General features: G+C 48.6%; 1 protein-coding gene across 5 annotated transcripts in view; it reads right to left on the reverse strand.

Annotated features, from left to right (window-relative positions):
• Positions 1-19,774, reverse strand: part of CARD11 (caspase recruitment domain family member 11) — a 137,910-nt gene that overhangs the window by 66,960 nt on the left and 51,176 nt on the right. For 2 of the 5 annotated variants that reach the window (XM_063646053.1, XM_063646052.1), the window contains exon 1: positions 1-812. The exons of 2 other annotated variants lie outside the window; for them this stretch is intronic. The gene's annotated coding sequence lies outside the window, so the exon portion shown is untranslated. Of the gene's footprint in view, positions 813-7,373; positions 7,435-19,774 lie in introns of those variants that run through there. One more of the 5 variants, XM_063646051.1, reaches the window with a different exon arrangement.

Consider the following 19,774-nt stretch of genomic DNA (forward strand, 5'->3'; position numbering starts at 1 on the left):
CCAGCTGGTGGTGTTGGCATCTTTCTGTGTCTTCCACGTTCCTCTGGGCAGGGACACACTTCATATTTCCTTGTATACCCTGGCTTAGCAAGTGTCTTCCATAAATCAGCATTTCATATTTATCAAGTGATTGATGTCCAGTGGCTAAACGCTGGCTTTCTTTCACTCGTTATAGCTTCTTCCCTTCAGCCGATCAGACCTCTACCTCTGCATGTGTGGGGAGAGCTTTCACTGTGACTGCTTTCCGGTGCCTGCTGTTCCCACCTAAATGGTTCCGCTGTGCCTGCAGTTTGGAGGTACGCACCAATCCATCTTGTACTCTCAATCATTCATGGGTTAGAAGCCTAGAATAGATGGCCCTCTGATTTCTGACCTGCAGGGCGCAAACTGTCTTTACCCGGTGAAATGCAGACAGGCCAGCTGGCCCTATGTCCCACCAGGAGAGCTCTTCATTTGCCAGTGTCCCCAAACATCAGTGTTATGGAAACAACAAACATTATCTGCCACCTGCTCCCACCCTGGGCAATTTCCAGAATCTGAAGGGCCTTCTTCACTATCAAAGCCAGTCTATTCTGCTGGGCGCCATGGCTCACACTTGTAATCTCAGCACTCTGGGAGGCTGAGGCGGGAGGATTGCTTGAGCCCAGGACTTTGAGACCAGCTTGGGCAACGTAGTGAGACCCCGTCTCTACAAAAATATAAAAAAATTAGCTGGGTGTGGTGGCATGTGCCTGTAGTTCTAGCTACTTGGGAGGCTAAGGCAGGAGGATCACTTGAGACTGGGAATTTGAGACCAGCCTGGGCAACATAGTGAGACCTTGTCTCTACAAAAATATTTAAAAAGTAGGCAGGCATGGTGGTGTGTACCTGTGGTTTCAGCTACTCAGGAGGCTGAGGTGGGAGGATCACTTGGGCCCAGGAGGTGGAGGCTGCAGTGAGCCATGACTGCATCACTAGATTTCAGCCTGGGTGACAGAGCGAGATCCTGTCTCAAAAACGAGAAAGTCCGTTCTGTCCACTCGGGTGTTTCTGGAGTTCAGTTATGTTTGTGGGATATTGATAACCCCATATCAGCCATCATTTTTGGATTATACTCGTTACTCTCTCATTGTGTAAGGGAATGAGGGGTGTATGGGAACTTCTTTACCAGTTGACCTTCAGAGGACATATTCCCAGACAACCAGGGCACGATGTCTCTGTGAGGTGGGTGTCTGCACACAGTGGGCACTCAGTCAACCTCAGAGCAGGACAACAGAATGTCTCAGTAACCAAACCCACACGACAGACGCGCAGGCGGACGCTGACAGCCTCTAAGGGGAGACTGCCGTGGTGCAGGAGAGCTGGGAAGCCCCCATCCCGTGTTCTGGACGGTCACGCTTGGGCTATCTGTAATCTCACCAGGATTACTCTAGGCTGTGGCTGGGCTTCCGAGAAGGAAAATAAATAATTAAGATGCTAGAGATGGAAAACTTCAGGACACAATAGAGATTTTTAGTCTTAACTAGACAGGAAAGTAAGTGTCTCAGGCCAGGCACAGTGGCTCACACCTATAATCCCAGCACTTTGGGGGGCCAAGGCGGGTAGATAGCTTGAGGCCAGGAGTTTGAGACTAGTCTGAGCAACATAGGGAGACCCCGTCTCTACCAAAAATACAAAAACAAGCCGGGCGTGGTGGTGCACACCTGTAGTCCCAGCTACTTGAGGAGGCTGAGGCGGGAGGATCGCTTGAGCCCAGGAGGTTACAGCTGCAGTGAGCCATGATTGTGCCACTGCACTCCAGCCTGGGTGACAGAGCAAGAGCTTGTCTCAATACAATACAATAAAAATAAAATAAAATAAAATACAGCATCTCAATATTTAAGCACATTTGCCATTCAGGAAAGGGTTCTCAAGAGACCTCCAGAGTAACGTCACCACCTCTCAATCCCCAGGAACTAACGACCCAGTGGGGCAGGTTCCAGATTCCTGATTTGTCTGATTCCACTTTCTACTATATGTCTTGTTTTTGTTTTTGTTTTTGTTTTTTTGTTGAGATGGAGTTCACCCAGGCTGGAGTGCAGTGGCGCCATCTCGGCTCACTACAACCTCTGCCTCCTGGGTTCAAGCGATTCTCCTGCCTCAGCCTCCCGAGTGGCTGGGATTACACATGCACACCACCACACCTGGCTAATTTTTGTATTTTTAGTAGAGACAGGGTTTCACCATGTTGGCTAAGCTGGTCTTGAACTCCTGACCTCAAGTGACCCACCTGCCTCAGCCTCCCAAAGTGCTGGGACTACAGGCGTGAGCCACCACGCCTGGCCTCTGCTGTGTGTCTTACGGTAACATCACCATTTACAGGAGGCATTTCTAGAAGAGTAAAGCATGAAACCTACATCCGGCCCTCTTATTATCACAATTATTATAACAATGAGTGTCTCCATCTGAGGTTAGGTGGGCACAGAAACGGAATTCAAACCAGTCGCATTTTCCATCTCGGAGAATTCTGCCAACAAGATGCCAGGGGAGCCTGTGCGTTGAAATGCATTAATTGAGTACCACTATGTTGGGAGCAAAATAGGTTTGTGCATCCAATTAAATGTGGGGCATCTGAGAGGGAGAAAGATGGAGAGAGAGCAGGGATTCAGAAAGGGTCTCTTTACTTATAATTAACTACAAAATAAACAGCTCTCTCATGGAAGGGGGCCCTCTCTGTTCCCGCCACCCCTGCAGCCCACGTTTCAAGTAGTTCTGTGTTATTCGGGTCCCCCATTACTCCAGATAACCCAGGATTGGCTGTAATTAATTGTTATAATGTACTCAGGAGCAGAGCCAAGCTGCAGCTCGGGAAGCCTGGTTGAAGCTGCTCTGTTCCTCTAACCAGCCTCCTGGAAGGGCTGGCTTGGAGCGCCGCCTTCACCAATAAGACAGAGCTGCTCTGTGGGATGACGAGGGAGAGGGGCTGAGATACTTGGAGTCTGCTTTGTTCGCTGCATTTGGTGTTGAGCAAGTTGCTGGTCCTTTTCTCTCTGCCCCGCTCCCTTCACAGTCCCTGAAGCCCTGAACCCTTCATGCCAGTGACATTTAAAATAAAGACATCAGGCCAGGTGCGTTGGCTCACGCCTGTAATCCCAGAACTTTGGGAGGTGGAGGTGGGCGTATCATTTGACATCAGGAGTTCGAGACCAGCTTGACCAACACGGTGAAACCCCGTCTCTATTAAAAATACAAAAATTAGCCGGTCATGGTGGCATGTGCCTGTAATCCCAGTTACTCCGGAGGCTGAGGCAGGAGAATTGCTTGAACCTGGGAGGCGGAGATTGCAGCGAGCCGAGATGGCGCCACTGTACTCCAGCCTGGGCAACAAGAGCAAAGCTCTGTCTCAAACAAACAAACAAACAAACAATCACAAAAATTAGCTGGGCATGGTGGTGGACCCCTGTAATCCCAGTTACTCGGGAGGCTGAAGCAGGAGAATTGCTTGAACCCGGGAGGCAGAGGTTGCAGTGAGCCGAGATGGCGCCACTGCACTCCAGCCTGGGCGATAAGAGCAAAAACTCCGTCTCAAACAAACAAACAGACCAACAAAAAACCCCGCAAAAATTAGCTGGGCGTGGTGGCAGGTCCCTGTAATCCCAGTTACTTGGGAGGCTGAGGCAGGAGAATCACTTGAACCCGGGAGGCGGAGGTTGTAGTGAGCTGAGATTGCACCACTGCACTCCAGTCTGGGTGACAGAGTAAAACTGTCAAAAAAAGAAAAAGACATCTTATCCATAGAATGGAATATTATTCATCCATACAAAGGCACGAAGAAGCATTGCTGCTTGCTATGGCACAGATGAGCCTTGCCAACACTATGCTCAGTGAAAGAAGCCAGACACAAAAGGCCGCACATCATAAGATGCCATTTAGATGAAATACCCAGAATAGGCAAATCCATAGAGACAGAAGGCAGGTTGGTGGGTACCAGGAACTGGGGGGAGGCACGGATGGAGGAGGGGGTGAGTATTAATGGGGACGAGGTTTCCTTTTGGGGTGATGAAAGTGTCTTGGGGCTGGATAGAGATGATTGTTACATAGCATTGTGAATGTACTAGATGCCACCAGATTATTGATTTTAAAATGGTGACTTTTATGTTATATGAATCTTACTTCAATAAATAAATAGAAAGAGGCTGGGTGCAGTAGCTCACGCCTGTAGTCCCAGCACTTTGGGGGGCTGAGGCAGGAGGATTACTTGAGCCCAGGAGTCTGAGACCAGTCTGGGCAACATAGCAAGACCCCATCTCGGCAAAAAATAAAAAGATTAGGCAGGCGTGGTGGGGCATGTCTGTAGTCTCAGCTACTCAGGAGACTGAGGTGGGAGGATTGCTTGACCCAGGAGTTTGAGGCTGCAGTGAGCTATGATCACACCATTACACTCTAGCCTGGGCGACAGAGCAAGACCCTGTCTCAAAAATAAACTAAACTAAAATAAAAACAGCTACAATGTTTTGAGCCGAGGTGAGCAGGGGCTAGGCCCCAAACCCTCAGTGACTCCAAGCCCCAAACAGCCTGGGCAGGAAGCTATGATCATCTCTGGTGAAGACCTGAGACTTCCTAGTCTTGGGGAGGGGACACCAAGGGATGACACAGGTTGTGGGGAAGCTAGGACTTGAGGAGCCCTCTGGGGAGGCCGTGTGCTTGTCATGGGAGGCAACAGTCCACGTGGGAATCGCAGGAATGCCTTTTTTTTTTTTTTTTTTTTTTTTGAGATGGAGTCTCGCTTTGTCACTAGGTTGGAGAGCAGTGGTGCCATCTTGGCTCACTGCAACCTCTGCCTCCTGGGTTCAAGCCATTCTCTCGCCTCAGCCTCCCGAGTAGCTGGGATTACAGGCGCACGCCACCATGCCTGGCTAATTTTTTGTATTTTTAGTAGAGACGGGGTTTCACCGTGTTAGCCAGGATGGTCTCGATCTCCTGATCTCGTGATCTGCTCGCCTCGGCCTCCCAAAGTGGTGGGATTACAGGCGTGAGCCACCGCGCCCGGCCCCCCCCCGCTTTTTTTTTTAAGACAGAGTCTCACTCTGTCGCCAGGCTGGAGTGCAGTGGCGTGATCTTGGCTCACTAAAACCTCTGCCTCCTGGGCTCAAGCGATTCTCCTGCCTCAGCCTCCTGAGTAGCTGGGACTACAGGCACCTGCCACCATGCGCTAATTTTTGTATTTTTAGTAGAGAGGGGGTTTCACCTTGTTGGCCAGGATGGTCTCGATCTCCTGACATTGTGATCTACACTTACAGGATGCTGGGTCAAGGAAAAGATAAGATAGAAGCAGAGGCGGAGAAAGAGCGTGAGGTGAGTGGGAGAAGAGGGGACGGCGGGACAGGGGCCTTGTGACAGAAAAGGGAACAAGAACTCAGGGTTTTACATTGTACCCACAGGTGCAGAGCTGAGAAAAGGAAAGAGAAATGAAGAACGGCAACTCCGAGGGAGAAGATGGTGGGGGTGGCGCAGGCACCGGGTGCCGGGTGAGAAAGTGAGAGGGCGGTCCGGCCAGGGGGTGGGGGTGCTGCAACCATCTCTGGTCACGCCCATTCTCCTGAGAGCTCCTGGGACTGCAGGCAACTTGCTCAAGAACTTGAGTAATTTCCCGGAGGCTGGCTCACCTGTTTCCGACCCATCAGTGATCTTGAAACTTTAAAATACTCAGACTGACACTTTCCGCCTATCCGTGCAAGGTAAGAGGAGCCAAACACATCTCGAAATGCACCCATTTTTCTTCTTCTAAGGGGGCAGACTCCCGTGGTGTGCCCCCACCCTCTCTGTTAATGCCTCTATTGTGTAAAAACGTCTTTAGATAAATTTGTCGGGCTTGGAGCCTGGGGTGGCTATTTCTTTGCACTTTCTCTACTACAATCCAAGACCAGCAAACGTGAGACCACGTTTTTCCAATGGTTTCTGCCTCCCACACCGCAGTGGTGATGGAAATACGCTCCCCAGCAACAGTGAGAAGACCCTGGGATTCTGCAGGCTCAGAGATCGTCTGTACCCTCCCGCCGTGTAAGTGCCAGACGACAAATGAGATGCAAACAGGGAAGTCTTTCTTACGTTTGCGCCAAATGATACAATCACCAATAATGAAATAAGGCACCCGTCAAAACTGCACCCAGAAACGGTCGATCAGTATGGACGTGAGGTTGTTAGGAATGCGTTTCCTTAGCAGCGGAGAGGGGGTAACTGGCTGCTCCCTGATCATCTGTCTCTTCTTCCCTGTGTGCAGGGAGCTATGAAGGAGCCCGCTTAGGAAGCCAGGATTTAAGGTGACAGGAGCGTGTTGCAGGAGGGGCTCCACCCGCCAGGCAGTGATGGCTGGGGGTCACCCCGAAATCTCTGCCCTCAGGGCTGTTAGACGGACGTTACGCAGTATGTGACCTATAGACACCAAGAGCCTATCATTCTGTTTCGCATTTCAAAGGAGGCCTCTGAGGACCAGCTTATGCTTTCAAACCACTTAAGTCAGCGAAGCCCCAAAAAGGCTGTAGTCTCTCGCAAGCAAAAGTTACCAAGGGGCTGCCGAGGGTCTTCAAGCCCTCAGGACTTAAGAAATTTCCAAAGTGTTTCACCAGGAATTGAGGAATCTACTCGGATCCCTTTCAGGGATCCCGGAGGGAGGGGAACTTCCCCTTTGGGGTCCCCAGTCCTACTGTCTCTTTGGGAAGCTCCTTGCCCCACAGTCACCTGGTTTGTCCTCCGGTGATTGTGGCCAAGGGCTGGGCCTTGGGTGCCCTGCTGGACACCAGCGAACCACAGCCTCATTTCTTAGCATTTGCAATCTCAAGAGATCCCAGAGGAACTGTCTGGAAGGTGCTTGCGGGGTTGAGGGGTGGGGAACACGAACCCTTCCCAGACCCAGAGAGGGCCCGGCTGCAAGGCCCCACGTTTTGGAAACAGACCCTGTACACACTTCCTCTCCACCCGGCTGGGGGCCACGGGCATCTCAGGCCTTGAGGCACACTCTGTGCACTGGGCCCCACTCCCCAGCCCCCGGCACCGTCCCAGTCAGAAGAAAATAAGACCCAGCGCCACATGACAATGGGAGCATCCTGGCCCATGTGGGTCACCAGGCACATATGGAGAGCGTCTGCGGGCTGGATCCATGGAGCTCTGTGCAATCTAAGCCATGGCATGAGACAGTCGCCCCAGCACCTGCTGCTGGGACTCCACATCTGGTTTAGGAAATTAGGAGATGCAAAGAGGTGTGCGTGAAGCCATGAAAACACACGGGCATGGACAGGACAAGGGGGCCAGGTGCTGGGGAGAGGGGGTCCCACGGCAGCCCCCCAGAGACAGGGCTTCACCAGCGCTGCACCCGTGGGCCTCAGTCATGGGACCGGCCAGGTGGGAAACGTACTCACACGGTTGTGAGCCAGCTGGGTCCTGGGGGTCCCTCGTGTTCCTCTTAAATTCTCTCTCCTCCTGTTGATTCCCCAGAAAACACCAAGGCTGCAGGAGAGCAGCCACCTCCCCCGGAAGCCCACACCGATGCCCCACTCAGATGCCGCCTCTATTTTTAGCAGGGGCAGAAGTGGGGACTGGGGGTGGGCTGCCTTACTTCCCTCTTTTTTTTTTGTTCTGAGCAGAATCTGTGGGTGACTTTCCACTCATGGGAGTGGGGAGGCTGGGAGAGCAGAAAGGGACCCACGCTGTGCAGGGCAGGCAGGAACTGCAGGGATCAGGGTGCGTCTGTCATCAGGGCCAGGAGGGTAGCGGGGCAGGGGGGGACACGGCGGGAACCCGGGGTCGTCAGTCACTGTTCGCACCTCTGCTCTGCTCTCCCCACTGGGCCCCGGGCCACGCCAGACCTCACCCAGGGGACCTCTCTGGCCTTCTCTGCCTTTGAATTCCACAGAGGAGGAAGACTGGCCAGCAGGAATTGCGGGGCCTCGGCCGTTCCGGGGAACACTCTTCTATGAGCGTGCACCCCATGATACGTACCCTTTTCTCCTCTGTCTCTTTGAAGTTTATTAGTGGGTGTGGAGCCCAAAGTACTTTGGACTCCCCCATCTGCTGCCCCTACCCAGGATCCACCTTGAACCCTAACCCTCTCTGACAACCTGCGTCTTCTCTTTGCGTCTTTGCATGGCAGGCCGCCTGCAGAGCTCTGACCACCTCATTCCCCTGGGAGGCCCTGTGGTGTAGACGCCTAGAGGGCAGATGGGCTGGAACATCGTGTCTTCACCAGGGAATGAGGGGCGATCAGAGTTGTGGGAATGAATGGAGGCAATGCATGAACACCGCCCACCCCAGCGACATGTGGATGCAGGTGATCAATTCCTTCCCCAAAGCTGTCAACGTCCCCTCCGCTCCTATACAAGCGAACACCAGTTTCTCGGCCATTGCTTCCTGGCCCTGTGTGCAACAGCACCCAAATCTACTATCATAGCCGGCTTCCTCCCTACTTCCCAGCCTATACCGATCGCAAGAATACTCGCCGTTTCCCTTCTTTTCTTCCAAAAAACTGAGGTGTAATGAGTGGGCTGCACGGACCTTCAGTACACAGTTGGATGAGATAGGAAGACGCCCACGCAACCAAGACCTCAGTCGTGATACAGAGCATGGTGCCCCCCCACCAAGAAGTTCTCCATGGCCCTTTCCATCCCCCTGTGGCCCCCAAAGGCAACCGCTCCTGTGATTTCCATCAGCTTTGCCTTTGCTTGAACCTTAGGAGAGTAGAATAATGTGTTGTTCTACTCAGACGTCTCCTCCTTGGGTCTCCAGGAAGCTCTGGGCACTGCAGCTGGTGTACTCCGTGCAATGGTTAATTTTCTGCGTCAATTTGACTGGGCTAAGGGATGCCCAGATAGCTGGTAAAACATTTCTGGGTGTGTTGTTGAGGTTGTTTCTCAGCATTTGAATCAGTGGACGGAGTCAAGAAGACCCATCCTCCTTAATGTGGACGGGCGCCATCCAATCTGCCGAGGACCCCCTGATAGAACAGAAAGTCGGAGGAAGGAAGAATTTGCCCTCTTGAGCTAGGGCATCCATCTTCTTTAGGGTCTGGCTCCTTTCATGCAGCGTGTGAGGCTGGTGTCAGTCATGCGTTCCTGTTTGTCACTGGGCAGTATCCCATCGATGCGTGTCTCACATTTTCCTGACTTGTGTATCTTTCGCTGGACATGTGGGTTGTTTCATTTGCCTGGGACCTTCCTGTACAGATCTTCATGTGGACGTGTTGTCACTTCTTTTGAGTAAACGCCCTGGAGTAGGACTGTCTGGGGGAGGAAGACACGGTGCCCCCAGCCCAGGGCCACCATGGAGAATTAGGGGAGCAGCAGGGACTGACCCTGATCTCCTCACACCTCCGCTCTGATCTTTCCAGCGCTAGCACTTTCTGGGAAGGTTGGGAAGGTCCGTGCAGCTCACTGATTACACCTCAAGTTTTTGGAAGAAAAGAAGGGGAACAGCAAGTATTCTTTTGATTGGTATAGGCTGGGAAATAGGGAGGAAGCCGGCTACGATAGTAGATTTGAGTGCTGTTGCACAGGGCCAGGAAGCAAGGGCTGAGAAACTGGTGTTCACTTGTATAGGAGCCGAGGGGACGTTGACCTCATCCTTCCCGGCTTAGGCGGGAGAGACAGTGATAATGATATCGGGAGACTGAAACCCACCAAAAAGAGTCAGAAGGAAGCTGATTCAATATGGGGCTGGCAATTTCAGGGGGAAAAGATGTCAACACCTTCAAAGGTGGGGCCAGACCCCCTGGAGGTAAAAGTCCCTTCCAACTTTGGATTCTGAAACACACCCCATCAGAGAGACCAAAACATGGCTGGTGGAATTCAGGCTTGATTCCCATTTCCCCGTGAGAGGGTGAAAAGATTCCTACTGGGCTGCTACAGGGAGCACAGCAAGGATCACCAGCGCCATGGGGCAGAAGGAGCTGAGTCCCCCCATGAGCAGCACAGAAAAGAGGGGGTCACCTGAGGCCACAGAGAAGAGGGACTCCTTGGAGGAGGCGGCAGTAACTAAGTTACACACATAAAGGAAGTGGCATCTGAGAGCTTCCGGTGCACACGCCCAGGGAGGTGGGAGCCTGAGCTTGTCGGTGAGGAGTGATTTTTCTAGTATGACAAGAAACATAAAATACAAAACAAGTGGTTCTGCCAATAAGTCACCCCAGAGGAGCCTGGTGACCCTGGAGACGGGGCTGACCTGATGTGGACTTAGGGGCTTTGGGGTTTGAGCCCCAGCCTGGACTCCTGAGCCTCAACAAGCGGGCTCGGAGGCAGCCCTCTTTCCTTTTTCTTTTTTTTAGACGGAATCATACTGTGTTGTCCAGGCTAGAGTGCAGTGGTACAATCTCGGCTCACTGCAACCTCTGCCTCTTGGGTTCAAGCAATTTCTCCCACCTCAGCCTCCTGAGTAGCTGAGATTACAGGCGTGCACCACCATGCTCAGCTAATTTTTGTATTTTTAGTAGAGATGGGGTTTCACCATGTTGGCCAGGCTGGTCTCGAACTCCCAACCTCAGGTGATCAACCCGCCTCGGCCTCCCCAAGTGCTGGGATTACAGGCGTGAGCCACCGCGCCCGGCCAGGAGCCTTCTTTTCTAGTGCTGCTTCTCTAGTGGAGCCAGGTCTGTCCTTCCGAGGCCCCCAAACCAGTTCAGGCCTAGGCCTGTCCAAGCACTCAGGATACCACCTCCTACCTGGCACTATTTGTTTTCTTTATCTCCGCCTTAAAGCTGTAGTTCCAAACAGACAGGCCCTTGACTGCTGATTCAGCTGCCGGAGCCAAAACTCATAAAATCCTATTTCAAAAAGGTCCAGTGATTTTATTTTCTGATCATAAATATGACATTTAATTAGCAGCCTGCTGCTAATGAAGTCGCCGTGGAAGCCAGCCTGGAGAGGCGGAGGGAACGTGAACACCTGCGGGCAACAGAACCCACTACTCGGTTAACCCTTCCTCTCCCGCTGCCCCTCACTGGGCCCTTTCTAGGGCCACATGGGCCCCGCTGCAGAGGGGCAGCCTCTGGCCTGGAAGGACAAGGAGGGGCTGATCGTTCAGGCAGAGTTGGAGGTGGCACAGATGTCCCCTCCTTGGGTCTCCAGGAAGCTCTGGGCACAGCAGCGGCGTACTCCATGTGATGGTTAATTTTATGTGTCCACCTGATTGGGCTAAGGGATGCCCAGATAGCTGGTAAAACATCTGTGAGGATGTTTGTGGAGGAGCTCAGCATTTGAATCAGTAGACTGAGTTAAGATCTGCCCTCCCCAACGTGGCTGGGCACCATCCCATCTGTCCAGGGCCCCTGATAGAACAAACAGTTGGAGGAAGGACAAATTCTCTTGAACTGGGACATCTGTCTTCTCCTGCCCTCTGACACTGCAGCTCTTGGTTCTGGGCCTTCGAACTCTGGGACTGACACCATGGACTCCCTTGTTTTCGGACCTTCCAACTGGGACTGAATTATATACTAGCTTGCTTTCTTTTCTCTCTCTCTCCTTTTTTCTTTCTCTTTCCTTCTTTCTCTCTCCTTCCCTCTCTCCCTCCCTTCCTTTCTTCTTTTTTGAGACAGGGTCTTGCTCTGTTGCCAAGGCTGGAGTGCAAGATCATGGCCCACTACAGCCTTGAACTCCTGGACTCAAGTGATTCACCCGCCTCAGCCTCCTGAGTAGCTGGGACTACAGGTGTGCATCACCATGCTTGGCTAAGTTTTTAAATTTTTTTTAGAGATGGGGACTCACTATGTTGCTCAGGCTGGTCTTGAATTCCTAGGCTCAAATGATCCTCCTGCCTTGGCCTCTGGAAGTGTTGGGACTACAGGTGGGAGCCACCACGCCCGGCCCTGGCTTCTGTGATTCTCCAGCTTGCATAGAGCATATCATGGGGCTTCTTGGCTTCCATAATCACGTAATCCAATTCCCATAATTAAATCCCCTTTTATATACGTCTCTATGTATCCTACTGTTTCCACGTCTCTGACTAATACCCTCTGCCGCAGATCAGAGACCCAGCTTCTGTCTTCTCTTTAAAACCCTCTGATAGGCTGGGCCCAGTGGCTGACACCTGTAATCCCAGCAATTTGGGAGGCTGAGGTAGGAGGATCACTTGAGCCCAAGAGTTCGAGACCAGCCTGGGCAACATAGTAAGACCTCTCTACAAAAAATTTTATAACATTAGCCAGGCATGGTGGTGTGCACCTGTGGTCCCAGCTACTCGGGAGGCTAAGGTGGGAGGATCACTTGAGCCCGGGAGTTCAAGGAGCAGTGAGCCATAATCATGTCACTGCACTCCAGCCTGGGTGACAGAACGAGACCCTGTCTTTAATAATAATAATAATAATAATAAAACCCTCTGATGGAACATTGTCCACAGCAGAAGGGAGGCACTGGGAATCATACAGAGCTCAGCATAGGAGCTTAAGGGAAAGCCACGGGGGCTCAGAAAGCACCCAGTGCCTCTGCTCACTGCTGTGTGTGAGCTGGGGGCACACAGCATAGTCCACTCTGCCTCACAATGGACTGGATGGTGCGGAGTCCTCGCCACCAGCCAGCCTTCCTGGTAGTGACTTCCAGATACCTTCTGCCCACAACCCAAAAAGATCAGAGGAACCCTATAGTTCCTCCTTCATATTCCACAGAACACATGAAACCCAGGACCACCCTATGCCTGCCACTACTCCTGGCTTCATTTTCTCTTCCTATAATACAGGAATAATAATGCCCATAGTTTGCAGGATTTTAGGGATGATTAAACAAATTTCTAAAGAACATGCCTGGCATACAGTAGGAGCTCCATAAACGGGAGCCTTTATTATCATCATCTTGCATGAGTTTATGAGTTAAATCCCCAATCCAGAACTCACTAATATCTGAAGTCCTACGGAGAAGACACGGACTATTTTAAACACAATTCAGGAAGCTGAAGTGAGAACGTGACTGTTAATTTCCCAAACATGCTCGGAAAAACCCAATCCATTTGGTTGGTGCCGACGTCAGGCTAATATCTACTCAAGCGTGTCCACGTGTGTGGAACACAGGGTCTGCAGTCCTAGTGTGTGTGGATAGTGTGGGGATGTGTCATTTCCCTGCACAGAGGTCACACCTGTGCAGACAGCCTGCATGTGCACTGCACACAGGAGCTGGTACACAGACCCCTCCCTGCAAAACGCAAATACTCGACAGAAGTGAGAAGGAGCTATGCTCCCCCCAGCAGAGCCTGCAACGCAGAACTTTAGATTTAGTCTGTGGTCAAGACGCACAGGATTATATTCTGGTAAAAAGTTTATGACAGAAGGTAATAGAGTTTTTGAGGGATTTTTTTTCTCACCGGATTTTTTTTTTTTTTTTTTTTTTTTTAACAGAAGTGTATTCCAATTCTGCAGGCATTTGGGTCCCAGCTCCTGAACGAGTAGGAACAGCTCAGGTTTTGCTCCCTGCTCCTCTGCAGGGAACCCTCCTAGGGTCATGGCTGAGGTTTTTGGGATGCTGGAGCCGGAACCCCTCAGGTATCACTGTCAGCACCAACAGGTGCGGCTGGCTTCCAGGATTAAATGTTACGGGTAAGCTGAGTTTGTGTAAATCAAACTCTCTTCTCCCCATTGACCGGGTTTAGAGCTGACTCCGCATATATGCAACTGCCCTCCACAGCCCCTGCTCACTGCCTCAAATTCCTCAAAGTGTCGCCCGTCAGCCGCAGCGTCAGCATAAACTGGTGCTTCACCTGCCGCATTTTGAGCCTCACCTCAGCCCTTCGGAACGGAGCCTGCGGTTTAACAGGTTCCCCAGGTGACGCTCACACACATTGATAAACGCCGCTTCAAGTCACCCCTCCCCGTGCGCAGAGACAAGGGTCCCCGACTTCCGGTTCACTTCCTGCCTGACCCCTTCCCGTGCGCAGAGATGTGGGTCGCCGAGTGCCGGTTCACTCCCTGCCTGAGTCTTTCAGGACTTTGGTCTGAAGCACTATAGAATTCGTCCATGTAACTAAAAACGACTAGTACTCCAAAAGCGATAGAATTTTTTAAAAAATCTTTAAAAAAAACCCCAAATAAGTTAAATATTTAAAAATCAGATAACATTTCATACAAGTTTTTTCAGTGCACTTGAGGTCTTCTTTGGACACAGGATGCCCAGTGAATCCGACCCTCCACAAATCCCACCTCATGGCCAACCTTGGTCCGCTGCAATCTCCACCTCCCAGGTTCACGTGATTCTCGTGCCTCAGCCTCCTGAGCAGCTGGGATTGCAGGCACCCACCACCATGCCTGGCTATTTTTTAAAGAACTGAACACTTCAATGAAAAGGCAGAGGTGATCAGGGTGGATTAAAGAGGATTCAATTCTATGACGTCGATAACAGACACACTTTAAACATAAAGATGTAGAGAAGGTAACAGTAAAAAGATGGAAATGCTATTCATAAAAACTGAAATGGCAATATTAATATCAGAAGAGTAGACTTCAGGAAGAGGTGTGTTACCAGGGATAAAGAGGGACATTTCATAATGAAAATAGAGTCAATTCATCAAGAAGACAAAACAATCTGAAATGTGTATGCACCAGTTCTAAAGCTTCAAGGCATGTGAGGCCAAAAGAAATAAAACTGAAAGGAGAATTGGACAAAATCCACAATGATGGTTGTTGATTTCAACAGCCCTTTTTCACTAATTGTTAGAGCCAATAGATAAAAATGAAGGCTATAGAAGATTTGAATAATAGTATCAACCAACTTGACTTAACTGATGTTTAAAACACTACAATTATGAGCTGCAGAATACATACTCTTCTTTTTGAGACTGAGTGTCACACTGTCGCCGGGGCTGGAGTGCAGTGGCATGATCTTGGCTCACTGCAACCTCTGCCTCCCGGGTTCAAGCGATTCTCCTGCCTCAGCCTCCTGAGCAGCTGGAATTACAGGCGCCCGCCACCACACCCAGCTAATTTTTTGTATTTTTAGTAGAGACAGGGTTTCACCATGTTGGCCAGACTGGTCTCGAACTCCTGACCTCGTGATTTGCCCGCCTCAGCCTCCCAAAGTGCTGGGATTACAGGTGTGAGCTACTGCATCCAGCCATACATACTCTTTTCAAGTGTACGTGGAACATTCACCAAGATCTTTTGTTGGTCTATGAAACAAGTCTCAACTTTTAAAGGACTAAAATTATATAGAATATGTTCTCTGACACAATGGAACTAAAGTAGAAACTTATGATAAAAAGAAACCTAGAAATTTTCTAGATGTTTGGAAATGAAATTACACAGTCCTAAATAACCCATTGGTTAAAGAAGAAACCAAAAGAAACATTTGAAGATGTTTTGAACTGAATGGAAATAAAAACAAAACATCAAAATGTGTGGAATGCTGCTAAAGCAATGCTTAGGGAGGACTTTATAACTTTAAATGATCGTATCAGAAAAGAAGAATAATTTAAAATTAAAGATCTAAGTTTCTGCATTAAGAAGCCAGGCTGGGAATGGTGGTTCATGCCTGTAATCTCAGCACCATGGGAGGCTGAGGCAGAAGGATCACTTGATGCCAGGAGTTCAAGACCAGCCTGGGCAGCTTAGTGAGACCTCATTGCTATAAAAATAAAAATAAAAAATTAGCCAGGCATGGTGGTGTGCACCTGTGGTCTCAGGTACTTGAGAGAATGAGGTGGGATGATCACTTGAGCCCAGGAGCTTGAGGCTGCAGTGTGATATGATTGCACCACTGCAATCCAGCCTGGGTGACAGTGAGATCTTGTCTCAAAACAAAACAAAATGACAACAACAACGACAATAAAACCCCCAGAAAAAAAAAACAAAAGAAAGAAAGAAGAGGAAAGAAGATAATGAAAATAAAGATAAGAGTGAAAAACAGTAAGTTAGAAAGCTTAAAAACAGTTTAGAAAACCAAAAGCTGGGTCTTTAAAAAGAGCAACAAAATGGATAAACCTCTAGCTATACACTAAGAAAAAAAGAGAAAAAAGGAGAAAAAACAGGCTGGGCGCGGTGGCTCACGGCTGTAATCCCAGCACTTTGGGAGGCCGAGGCGGGTGGATCACGAGGTCAGGGGTTCGGGACCAGCCTGACCAACATGGTGAAACCCCGTTTCTACTAAAAACACAAAAATTAGTTGAGCGTGGTGGCACATGCCTGTAATCCCAGCTACTCAGGAGGCAGAGGCAGGAGAATTGCTTGAACTCGGGAGGCAGAGGTTGCAGTGAGCCGAGATCGCACCACTGCACTCCAGCCTGGGCAACAGAGCGAGACTCCATCTCCAAAAAAAAAAAAAAAAAAAAAGAGAAAAAACAAAATGACCAATATCAGGAATGAAAGAGGAGCTATCACTACCAATGCAACAGACATTAAGAATATATTAGGAATATTATTTTAAAAACATTATGCCCACAATTCTATAATATAAATGATAAGAACAGAAATTACTCAAAAGATATACATTCCCAAAACTGACTTAAGAAGAAATAGACAGTCTGAATTAGCCCTATATCTATTTGAAAAGTTGAAGTCATAATCAGAAACTCTCCCGCAAAGAAAATTCCAGACTCATACAGCTTCACTGATGAATTCTGTCAAAAATTTAAGTAAGAAATAACACCAATCTTACATAAACACTTTCAGAAAACAGAGGAAGAAGCAACACTTCCCACCCATTTTATGTGGCCAATATTACGCTGATTCCAGAATCAGACAAAAAACATTATAGGAATAGAAAACTAGGAACCAGCATCCTTCATGGACACGGATACAAAAATCCTTAATGGAATTAGCAACAACTTCAAAAATATATAGAGAGGATAACACATCATGAGCAAGTGAGGTTTATTCCAGGAATGCTAGTCTGTTCAACATTAAAAAATCTACCAATATGGCTGGGTGTGGTGGCTCACGCCTGTAATCCCAGCACTTTGGGAGGCAGAGGCGGGAGGATCATGAGGTCAGGAGTTTGAGAGCAGCCTGACCAACATGGTGAAACCCCCTGCATCTACTAAAAATACAAAGATTAGCCAGGCATGGTGGTGGGTGCCTGTAATCCCAGCTACTCAGGAGGCTGAGGCAGGAGAATTGCTTGAACCTGGGAGGCAGCAGTTGCAGTGAGCCGAGATCATGCCACTGCACTCCAGCCTAGGCAACAGAGCAAGACTCCATCTCAAAGAAACAAAAAAAATCAACCAATGTACATTACCATATTAAGAGAATAAAGAAGGGAAAAATCATCTGATTACTTCAATCTATGCAGAAAAGTCATTGGGCAAATTTCAGCATCCATTCATATTAAAAACTTCCACAAATTAGAATAGAAGGGACTGTTCCCCAAAGACTGTGACCAAGGCAAGGATATTCACACTGACCACTTCTGTTCAACACTGTGTTGAAGTTTCTAGTTAATCCAATAAGACAGAAAATAAAAGGGATGAAGACTGGAAAGGAAGAGGTAAACCTGCCATTATTTGCAGAAAACATGATTGTCTAAGAGAAATCCAAAGTAATCTACAGAAAAATCTGCTAGAATTAATAATAATCAATTAACAATGATTAATAATTATTTGCTAAATTAGCAAAGCCACAGAAGGTCAATATACAAAAACCAAAAACCCTAATATCCAGAAACATAATACACTTAGGATTTAAGATAAGGAAAGCATTGATAAGAAAAATTAAGGAAGCCCTAAGTCAAACAGAGAGATATATCATGTTCATTGAATGGAAGATTCCTTAATATTGGTTTTTGGTGTTTTTTTGTTGCTGTTGTTGTTTTTGTTTTTTTTGTTCTTGTTTTTGTTTTTTTTTTGAGACAGGGTTGTGCTGTGTCGCTCAGGCTGGAGTGCAGTGGTGCAATCATACTTCACTGCAGCCTCAAACTCTTGGCTCAAGCGATCTTCCCACCTTAGCCTCCCAAGTAGCTGGGATTACAGACACACATCACCACACTCAGCTAATTTTTGTATTTTTTGTAGAGACAGGGTTTTACCATGTTGGCCCAGGCTGAGCTCAGGCAATCCTCCTGCCTCAGCCTCTCAGAAAGTGCTGGGATTACAGGCATAAGCCACCATGCCTGGCCTGGAACTCTCATACATAGCTGGTGGGGGTGTAAAATAGGACAACCACTTTAGAAAATGGTTTGGTAAATTAAATATACACCTATTTTGATGACTTAGCAAATACCTAGGGTTCTAGGACCCAGGACCTCTATGTATTTACTCAAGGAAAATGAAAATCTGTCCACACAAAGACTTGCGTGTGGTTAAACTTATAACAACTTCATTCACAATAGCCTCAAGCTGGAAACCACCCCAGTTACCCAACAGGAGGAAGGATAAACAAATTGTGATAATAAAAATAAACAGGAAAGAGACATGCAACCACGTGGAAGAATCCGAAAACATGCAGAGTGAAAGAAACCAGACACAAAAAGGTACTTACTGTGTGATTCCAGGTATGTGAAGCCCCCGGACAGACAAAGCTACCCAATGTGAAAGAAATCAGAACAGTGATTGTCCCAACAGCTTCTGGTGGGAAGGATGGAAACTGAGCAGGAGAGGCATGAGGAAACTTGAGAGCACTGAAGATGTTCTGTATCTTGATGGATTATGGGTTATGTTTGTCAAAAATAGTTAAACTATCTACCGTGCACTTAAGATCTGTGCATTTCACGGCGTACAAATTATATCTCAATTTAGAAAAAAGAAATGAGAATGGATTTGAAGTGATCCCTCCAATACAATACTGTGCTTTCACACCTCTGAAATCTTTTATTTAATTTTAAAGTTTAATTTTTATGTCCATAGGTTTTTGGGGGTACAGGTGGTATTGGGTTATGCGAGTAAGTTCTTTAGCGGTGATTTGTGAGATTTTGGTGAACCCATCTCCCAAGCAGTATACACTGAACCCAATATGTAACCCTTTATCCCTCTCCCCATCCCACCCTTTCCCCACTAAGTTCCCAAAATCCACTGTGTCATTCTTATGCCTTTGCATCCTCTTAGCTTAACTCCCACTTATGAGCCAGAACACATGATGTTTGGTTTTCCATTCCTGAGTTACTTCACTTAGAATAATAGTCTCCAGTCTCATCCAGGGCCCTGCAAATGCCACTAATTCATGCCTTTTTATGGCTGAGTAGTATTCCATTGCATAGATACACCACAGTTTCTTTATCCACTTGTTGACTGGTGGGCATTTGGGCTGGTTCCATGTTTTTGCAATTTCGAATTGTGCTGCTATACACATGCGCACACCCTTGAAATCTGAAATGATAGCTCAGTGGGCCTGGGGAGAGGGGTAGAATTCCAGCAGATACTCTGGGGAGAAACCAGGTCCCACTGGGCCCTTGGTGTTGTTTGCACCTGTGATCCCCATGCACACAGGTGATGGGGGATGGCTAAGTTAGACGGCATCTGTGTCTGTTTCCTAGAGCTGCGGTAAAAAATTATCACAAATTTAGCAGCTTAAAACAATGGAAATGTATTCTCTCACAGTTCTGGAGACCAGTAGCCCAAAATCAGGGTGTCGGACAGATGGGCTCCTTCTGGAAGCTCAGAGGGAGAGTTTGTTCCAGGCCTCTTTCCCGGATTCTAGCGATTTCTGATGATCCCTGGCATTTCTTGACTTGTAGATACCTCACTCCAATCTCTGCCTCCGTCATGATACGGCTTTCCCTGTGCATCTCTGCACAGCCTCTCTTCTTATTATTTCTTTTTAAAAAAATATTTATTTATTTAGAGACAGGGTCTCACTCTATTGTCCAGCTGGAGTGCAATGGCACAAACATGGGTCACTGCAGCCTTGACCTCCCAGGCTCAAGTGATC

The sequence above is a fragment of the Symphalangus syndactylus genome, chromosome 9, assembly GCF_028878055.3.
Source record: "Symphalangus syndactylus isolate Jambi chromosome 9, NHGRI_mSymSyn1-v2.1_pri, whole genome shotgun sequence".
Taxonomy (NCBI): domain Eukaryota; kingdom Metazoa; phylum Chordata; class Mammalia; order Primates; family Hylobatidae; genus Symphalangus; species Symphalangus syndactylus.